The sequence below is a fragment of the Carlito syrichta genome, unplaced genomic scaffold (genome assembly GCF_000164805.1).
Source record: "Carlito syrichta isolate Samal-C Ts95f unplaced genomic scaffold, Tarsius_syrichta-2.0.1 Scaffold68049, whole genome shotgun sequence".
Taxonomy (NCBI): domain Eukaryota; kingdom Metazoa; phylum Chordata; class Mammalia; order Primates; family Tarsiidae; genus Carlito; species Carlito syrichta.
In genome coordinates, this window is record NW_007012145.1 from 65,994 (window position 1) to 75,160 (window position 9,167).

The window sequence follows — 9,167 nt, forward strand, 5'->3', positions numbered from 1 at the left end:
CCGGGAGCAGCCACTGCACTCCAGTCTGGGCGACAGAGTGAGACTCCAACTCAAAAAAAAAAAACAACATAAAATCAGTCCAAAAGGGAGCCCCCACAGAGCAGGGAGCAGAGGCCAGAGGTGGCACCAGCAAGACATGCAGAGGGCCTTCTCACCCAGACCCAGCAACTTGCTCCCAGATCCCTCACCAGTCCTAGACACTTCACACCCCAAACTATTTTCTGCTACTCTCTTCAAGGGAGTTGCAGATGTCACCCAAGTGTGGGTTGCAGAGGGTAGAGGGTAGACAGGAAGGAAAAATTCTTCATCTCCTGCCCCAGCTGAGACGCATGGGCTAGTGGGGTTGTCCACCACAAGGCCCCTTGGTCCTGACACAGAGGGGACATTATTCCAGCCCAGGTTTCAACTTCAGCTCTGATTTACTTCTCAGCCTCTGAAGGGAGTGTGGAATATGCAGTTCTGCACAGGACCCTTAGCACATGGAGCTGCCAGCCCTCTGCTCCAGGGGCAGGGTGACCTACTTGTCATCAGAAAGACAAATGGCCTCACAGAGTTTGTGCATATTCTCCAGGGAGATCACCAGTCCTCAGGCTCAGTGTGGATGGCCCAAGGCTCACCAAGCACAGGCCAAGCCAGGAACTGAGCATCCCACATCCAAATGTCCCCAGGAGCCCCACTCAGTCCCTGAACACTGGACCAGCCCCCAGAACAAATCTGCTCACCACAACCTTTCGCCAGCCCCCAAACTGTTTGACAAGTTTCATCTCTGAGCCCAGAAGGGAAGTTGGAAGGTCCCTGGGGCCTCCTGCTGTCACCAACCCAGGATTGCTATTAACAATATATGGGCTCGGAGCCAAGCTGTCTGGGTGTTGATCCAACTCCACTGTGCCCTTGCTGTGTGACCTTGGACCTCAATTTCCTCATCTGTACAATGTGGATCATAATAGTACCTCCCTCATAGGGTGGTCCGTTCATCAGTTCATTGAGCAGATATTTCCTGAGACAAGCACTGTTCCAAGCAGAAGAAATACATCACAAGCAAAATAAAAACCCTTTTATGGTAGTGAGACATTCTAGTGGGGGAAAAACATGTGATTTGTCAATCATAAAAACAAAATTACTCTCCTAAATACCATGAGAGTGACGTGAGGTATTGGAGGTAAAGCATTCAAAACAGAGCTTGACACACAGCTAAGTTAAATCAGTGTTAACTATCATTAGTGTTGTTGCTATGATCATGGTCATAATTTTCTAGCAATGCCCATGGGATTACCCCCTTGGCAGGGATCCTGGGACCTTTGCTGAGAGCAGATGCCCTACAGGCGGCTGTGTTCACCCTCTGCCCGCTCCCAAGATGGGAGGGAGTTAGATGAGCTGTCCCTTATCTCTCCCCATCCCATTTGCTGGTTGATTACACGTTGGGGTTTTTCAGCCCTGCTAGCCCCAGGAACCCTCTCTACATCCACAGCTGAATTAGCATTTTGTTCCAGCTCACAAGAGCACCAGTGTGGGAACACCACAAGCCAGATGGAATTCCGAAGACCCTGTCATTTGTTGGAAATTTTCTCTGGCTGCCTTTGTATTAACAGCCACACATTTTCTCTCAGACCTGGGTGTAGGGCTAGGGTCAGGAGGGGGTGGGGATTGCTGCTGAAATATACAATAAGTTTCTCTCCAGGCAGTTCCTTTCCAGATTTCTGCTCTCTGGTTGCTCAGGGGCCAAGTCACAGCCCAGAGAAGAGGGGGAGGGGACATGTCTTGTCTTCCAAATGCACTTCTCCCCTCTTCTAACCAAACTCGTGACAACAAGAGAGTCTGAGCCAATTACGAACACTTAAGGGTGGTGTTCCACTTTCTGCAACCTCTACTTGGGTGACATCGGCAACTCCCTTGAAGAGAGTAGCAGGAAAGTAGTTTTGGGTGTGATATGTCTGGGATTGAGGAGGGGGTCTGGGAGCAAGTGTTCACCTCACTCTCTGCTTTTAATCCATCCAGCTTCCAGGAGGTATTGTGGACTTACAGGATTAGACCAGAAGAACAGTTTGCAAACTGGAATCCACAGGCCAAATCTGGCCTGCAGATGTGTTCTGTTTGGTTTTCAGTGTTTAAAATAAATTTGTGTTTAAAATCTAGGATATTTTACATAAGAATTCAGATTTCCAACTTCCCTTGAAAATGGGAAGTTCTAGTCGCACTTTGAGCCCGTGTTTCCACATCGCTGGCTTAGAGTGTGACATACTCCCTACAGTTCACCACAGGCCCCACCACCCCCTGTTGTCTTCCAACACCAAGGAGGAAGGACAGTTGCTTCTGGCATTTCATTGCTTTACTGTTTTTCTAATAGAAGATGAGCACTCTTCTGATCACAGCTCAGTTAAACTTGCAAAAACAAAACACAGCTCTTCAGTTTGTGTATCTTGGTCCGCAAGGCCAGGGCTGCACTGTCCAATATGATAGCCACAAGCCACATCTGACTATTTACATTCAAATTCATTACAACTGTCATTCCTGGCTGCCCTGGCCACATTTCAAGTGCTCAACTGCCACCTGCGAGTAGAGGCTGCAATGCTGCACAGTGTAGAACTTTTTCATCCTCTCAGAAAGCTTCTGGACAACTCAGGAGAGATCTAAATACGAGATGTGGGAGGCTGCCAACCAATCAAAAGATTCATTGCCCCATCCTCCACATCTTCACTGTGTGGGGCACTGTGGAGGGGGATGATATGCACTGGGACTGTTGCCTTTCAGGAATTCACTATCTCATTCGGGAGCAGACCACAGCCAGAGGCAACAGACAATGGGAAGTGCCTGGCAGTATCGGACGGGCCCTCTCAGAGTCAGGGAAGAGGAGTACTCTGAGTCCAAGGCACAAGGAAAATGCTCTGCTTTTCTATATGACCTTTTAGCCCCATCTCGAACAGAAAACTGCATCAGAGGCTTCCAAAAATGGAGGGCTCCTTCAGTCTTCTTGTAGAGATGTTGCTTAGAGGACTGGGGCTCAGCCAATAAGTTTGTTTTGGGAGCTCCCCCAGCAAAATGCACAGAGAGTCAAATTGGGCTTCAGAGCTCACCCTCCCTTCCAGTGCTTCCTTCCCAGCTTTGGCCTTCCTGATACCCCATGCCTGAATCTAACACCCCCTACATGTGTCTCCTGCCCTCATGCCTCCCCTGGGTCTGCCCTCTGCCCAAGCCTCCCCAGACCTAACCTCCTTCCAGGGCCTCCTACTCAGCCTTGCCATTCCCTCTTCTCTGTCTACACAAGATGTTCCTGAGACCTAGACCCTTGGCTAACACTTTACACAACAAACTAATTTCCAAGGATATTTACTGATAACAAAAAATTTCTGAAGACTAGATATCAAAATGCAAGGTCTAAGTCTGAGTGTGAGGATTTCCAGGTTAACTGAGTGAAAAGAGTTTCACATTTGTGGCTAGAGGGCCCACCTTGAAGTCCTCCATATTTATGAACTACATGATTTGGCCATTACTCAGTACCACTTAACCTCTATTTATTGATCTCTAAAACGGGTCTAATAATAACAACCTTGAGTTAAAAGACTAAAGATTCAATGAGATAATGAATAATTCAGCTACAAAGCCCAATCTTTGGCACTGTAGTTATTAAGCATTTATACTACAACAACATTATGCAATATGTTGTAGAAACAATAGGTCATTATTACTATTGAGGGTAAATTATCTTCTAACACCCAGCACAGTGCCTAGCACACACTAGAAGATTTCAATTTTGACAAAGACTGTTTTTTAATGACCCTAGAGTGGAGGCTGGGGAAAGATATTTTGCGCAAAGTAGACCTCTGGAACTCTCCCAAAAGCTGATCACACTGATGAATATTGACACAAAGACAAGAGTTCTAAATCTTCTTAATACCAAAAACCCTTCTAGCCACCTGGAAAAGCTGTTGATCCTTCTCAGGATGCCTTTTTTAATGTAAAAAATGAAATATACAGGGTTACAAAGGTAGCCAATTACATTGAAATAGTTACCCAAATAGTCTTGAAAAAAATCTGTGATATAATATAAATTTATTATATAAATTCTAAAAATCTGTGCTACAATCATCCATGTGTTTCCCCATTAACACATTAAATAACAAGATCTATCAGTATGCCTAATAATAAATGCACTTTCAAATAATAATGAATGAAGCCTATATTTCAAAGTCTCTGTTTCCACGAAGTAAATTACCAGTGACTCCTCTTGGTGACAAAGTCACAGGTCCTGCTAACAGCTGTGGTTTGTGTCTACATTCATTATTGAACAAACACTGAATTCTTTTTAGAGATTAGTGAAAATAACTTTCTCTAACCAAGTTTAGGGTGCCTCTGAATTCTATGCATGGACCCCAGATCAAGAACCCTGGACCTAGCACCCCATTCTCCTTCCTCTGATTCCATCCTTCTCAAGTTCATCATCACAGGGATAGGTCCACAGGGCTAACATACAGGCAGTTCCTATACAGCACACATCCCCACTCAAAACACCTTCTGTGTGGTAGCTAGAATCCAAGACTCCCTGTACTCCCGGTCCACTGAGGGATCCTATTGACAGTCCTAGAGGACTAGGTCTTGCTACGTCTCCAGGCCCATCTGTCGTCTAAGGACAAGGTCACCACAGCTTACTATGTGCTGACTATTGTGCGAGGTGCCTTATGCTTATTATAGCACTGAACATACATTCCCACAAGGGGGCCCTGTTATCTTCCAGGGAAACTGAGGCTGAGAGGTTAAAGGTTCTCTGTCTTGCCCAAGATGGTGAGCAGGGTTTGAATTCAGTTCTGATTATAACTTACCCTCTGAACCCCTTATGCTTTAAAACTGTGCCGACTAAGGTGTTGTGACAATTACAGTCTAACCCAGTCACCCTGGGCCACTGCCAGGAAGAGAAGTAAGAGTGAACAAGCAGCCAGAAGGCTCTCCTCATTCCCTCTGAAGTGACTAAACAGGGTGTCCCTGCTCAGTCAGCAGGAAGGGCGATGAGGGGATTTTAACTAGGGTTTCAAGGGAGAATGTTCTGAAAGAAAGGAATACAATAGCATCTTTGTAGTTGCAACAGGACCAGGAGAGTGGGGGAGTTAGGGTGGTCAGAACGTAGTGGCTGTAAGAGCTGACTGGGATCAGAGCCTGCAGACAGCGGCTGGGCAGGCAGGCAGGCCGGGAGTGAGCACCCATGCTCTCCAGGAAGCAACCTTGCCAGCAGCCAGTCCCTGAGTTGGGGTCCAGGTGCCCAAGAGGCACACACTGAGCTTCTGTGTGGATAGACAACAGAGCCACTCTGTCCTGGAGAAAGAGGCCTGTGTGTCCCGCCTACCCTCCCTCCAGCGCAGACATGGACATTCAAATGGCTCATTCACTGACCATCCCAGCCTCTAGCCCCCCAACTGCCTGCAGCCTCCACCTCCACCCGGTCCAGACACCCAGGCAGTGTGACCCCAGCCCCAACTGCATCCTGGACACAACTTGAGCCTGGCCCCACCCCCTGCCACCCCCCCAAACATCCCTGCTTCAGAGCATGCTGTTGTGAGCCCCGGTGGCACCTCCGCGGCTGCTCTGTGAATATGCAAGTGTGTGATGGTGTGTGTGTGTGTGTGTGTATGAAAATATCAGAGTGTGGGTAAGTGTGTGAGTCACTGTGATAGTGTAAATGTCTCTGTGTGTGGTTGTATGTGTGAGTGAATAATGTGCTTTAGTGTGTGGGGTGAGTGGATGTGTGTGAGTGTATACCTGTGAGATTCTGTGTAGCCGGTGTGAGTTGCTGAGATACCAGCAGAAAAAAGAGGCTGATAGAAGACAAGTCCCCAGGAGCCTCCTAAGACCTCAGATGACATCCTACAGGGACTTTCCCTAACCAGTGGCCTGGCCTGGCCCCCACTCCTACTGCAGGCAAGAAAGATTCTTGGCTCCTCTGAGTCTTCATTTTCTCATTACTGAAAGGCAGAGTCACACATACCTCGTCTATGGAACAGTATGCTTAGAACACAGAACAACACCCAGGGACACAGAATACCACACCTGGGATGCAGTCAGTGCACCTGCCTTTGAGTAGACCTGCCTCCCATCCTTCCCGAGACTGAGAACTCATGAGGGGCCCAGGGCATGCTTATTCTCGTCCCAACACTCACGTGGTGCCTGATAACAAAACTTAATAAATGTGGGTTCCCTTTGTCCACCCTCCCTCCACCACAGACAACTACCGCTGCTATGCCAGGAGCAGACAGAGAGCAGCACTCTGGGAAGTAGGTTGGGACTTGACCTCCAAGGGCCTATGCACAAGGGCCTTGACCATGCAGACCCCCAGCAGGGGTGCCATCTGTGCTGCAGCTCTAATGCTGGGAGCACGGCTCAGAGACTCTTCCAAAGAGACCCAAAAGCAGGTGGGATTTTTCACCACAAGCAGGTATCGTTTTCATGATTAAAAAAGACAAAGGGAGATAAAACAAAAGAGTTTCAAAACACTATCAGGCCCAAAAGTAAAATCAAGGAATATGTTCCCCTATAACTAGATCAGGAGGAGAAGCGGTGACAAGATTTAAAAGAACAAGTTTCTAAGAATACTACCTCAACTCTACATTCACCAAAAAGAAAGACCAACGCATTCTGAGCCCTAAAAGGGAAATTCAGACAGTCAGAATGGGAGGCCTGGAAGGAAAAGACTGCACAGACCAGGAAACAAACCAAATATGAGGACATGATCGTCCATGGAACATACCCGCCCCCCAAGACTTCCTGGAAAACCTGTTCTTTGCTCTTCCCCCCAACTCTCTCCCCTCCCCAGTTCCTGCTTTCTCCTTCCACCTGGCTGGTAAGGGGTTATCATATTCTCCCTGACGCTGGAGTTCTTTCATCGCCTTTGGTGAAAAGGATGAAAGGGGCTGTGGAGCTGCATTTTCTGAAATAATGTCCCTCTGGTGTTACAAGTTTAACTATATCTGGGTCTCCGTCCAATCTCACAGGTGTCACCAAGCATTTAAAAGTACTAAAGCTAGTCTTTAAGTCCTGGCCAGAATACCTTGAGAATTTCCTAGTGCACTGGAAGTCACCTGCCAGCATTGGTGCAAAGCCATTCAGGACAGAGGCGAGACCAGTCAGTGGAACTGACAGGTTTGATCCACTGATAAGGCTTCCCTAGCTGAAGCACAGGGCTGACACCAGAGACAGCCCTGGGGTGTGTGAAGTGCAGAGAGGCAGAGACTGTCCAACCTCAGTCAGCCTTGCCGGCCAGGCCAGTGAAAATAGCACTGCTCTGCTAAAGGGCGACACCACTGACAAAACCAGCTCAGAACAGTGGGCCCAGCGCAGCCTGCCACATGACATGTCCACAGACTGCTGCAAGAAGTCTGGTCCAGCACGGGTGCTTACGGGTAACAAGCTCACCACAGAACCAGTCTTGCTTGTCTCTGCGCCTTACTCTCACATCCCTACGTCTCTGGCTCTGACTCTTTCTCTCTCTCTCCTAGCCTTGTCCGCTCTGCTGTCTTTGACCAGTTCTTTAGCTGATGGCATTTCTGGAAAAATTCCTACCTGATTTGGCTCCTAAACACAGAACCATAAACCTGCTGCCTCAGCCAAGACAGAAGGATTTGAATTCTCCAGGTGGTTCTGGAAGAGGCTGTTTGCTCATTGCAAGCAAACACCCTCAAAAGCCAAACAAAAACTGCCCACAAGTAAACAGCATCCGTTACAGTCCCTTCCTGCGGGCACTCAGCAGAAACCTAAGCCCATGGCAGGCAAAGAAGCTGGGCTAGGAGGGATGTAGTGGCCACAGCCCCTGCCCACCCACCAGCAGGAGTGGTCAGCTGGGCTAGAGGCCAGGAGGAAGGGAACCAGATGGCTGCGCTGGCTGGCAGAGGGCATCAGGGACCACAGGCAAAGCAGCTCAGTGACATTAACCCAGAACTCATTTATTATGGGATTATCTCTAGCCTACTGTTTTGATTGCAAAGGTAATATGTACAAAACCAGTTCAGAGGATTAAGGAAGGAATGTCAAACACTTCACCATTGCTCTTAAGAATACAACATAATAATCTATTTTATAGAATTAAGATGACTAGTATCATTTTAAATAAATTATCTCTATATTACAATTACTTCAAAGTGTGATGTGTTAAGAGACACCAACGTGAAATACAAATGAAGATGGAGAGAGAGGAGGGAGGAAGACAGAGACCCATAAACCCAGAAGGATGAACAAGAAACTGGAGTCACTCTTGACCTGCTCTAAGGTTCCACATCTGAGGTTACCAAGGACCAGAAGTTCACCTGCCCAAAGAGCGCTCCTAGCTGCTCCCTCAGGCCCGCTGCAGAGACCATGCCTCCATCTTGCCACCTGATCACCCCCAGACTCTCCACTCCACTCCCTCCAGGCCCTTCCTCCCAGCCTCCAAAATTGCTCTCTAAAATTGAGCCCGTGGGTTCAAGACCCACCTGGGCAGGCGAGACCTCATCTCTACAATAAATCAAAAATGAGCCGGGCGTGGTAGCGCGTGCCTGTAATTCCAGCTACTCGGAAGGCTGAGCCGGAAGGATCGTCGGCGCCCAGCGGGTCGAGGCTGCGGTGGCCGGGAGCGGCCACTGCACTCCAGTCTGGGCAACAGAATGAGACTCCAACTCAAAAAAAACAAAAAAAAACAAACAAACAAAAACCGCAAATACAATCTCACCATTCCAAGTGCAAAAGCCCTGTCCCTCCAGTGTCCCCTCTGTCCTCAGGACAATAACACAAACCCCTAGCTGGGGGGAAAAAGCACCCACGTCCAAGAGCCAGACTCAGCCCTTGACCTATCTCCCAGCACTTCCTTGTGCTTCCCACCCAGCTCCTGCTCAGTCAAGTTTATTGTTGGCTTTTTGTTTGTTTTGCTTTGTTTTGAGTCTCTGTCTCACTCTGTTGCCCAGGCTGGAGTGCAGTGGCACAATCACTGCTCACGGAAGCCTTGACCTCCTGGGGTCAAGTGATCCTTCCACCTCAGCTTACAGAGTGGCTGGGATTAGCTGGTCTCAGACTCCTAGGATCAAGCAATTCTCTGGTCTTGGCCTTCTTAAATGCTGGGATTACAACCACGCCCATCCCTAGTCAACTTTTTTTTATTTTTTTTTTTGAGTCGGAGTCTCACTCTGTCGCCCAGACTGGAGTGCCGTGGCCGCTCC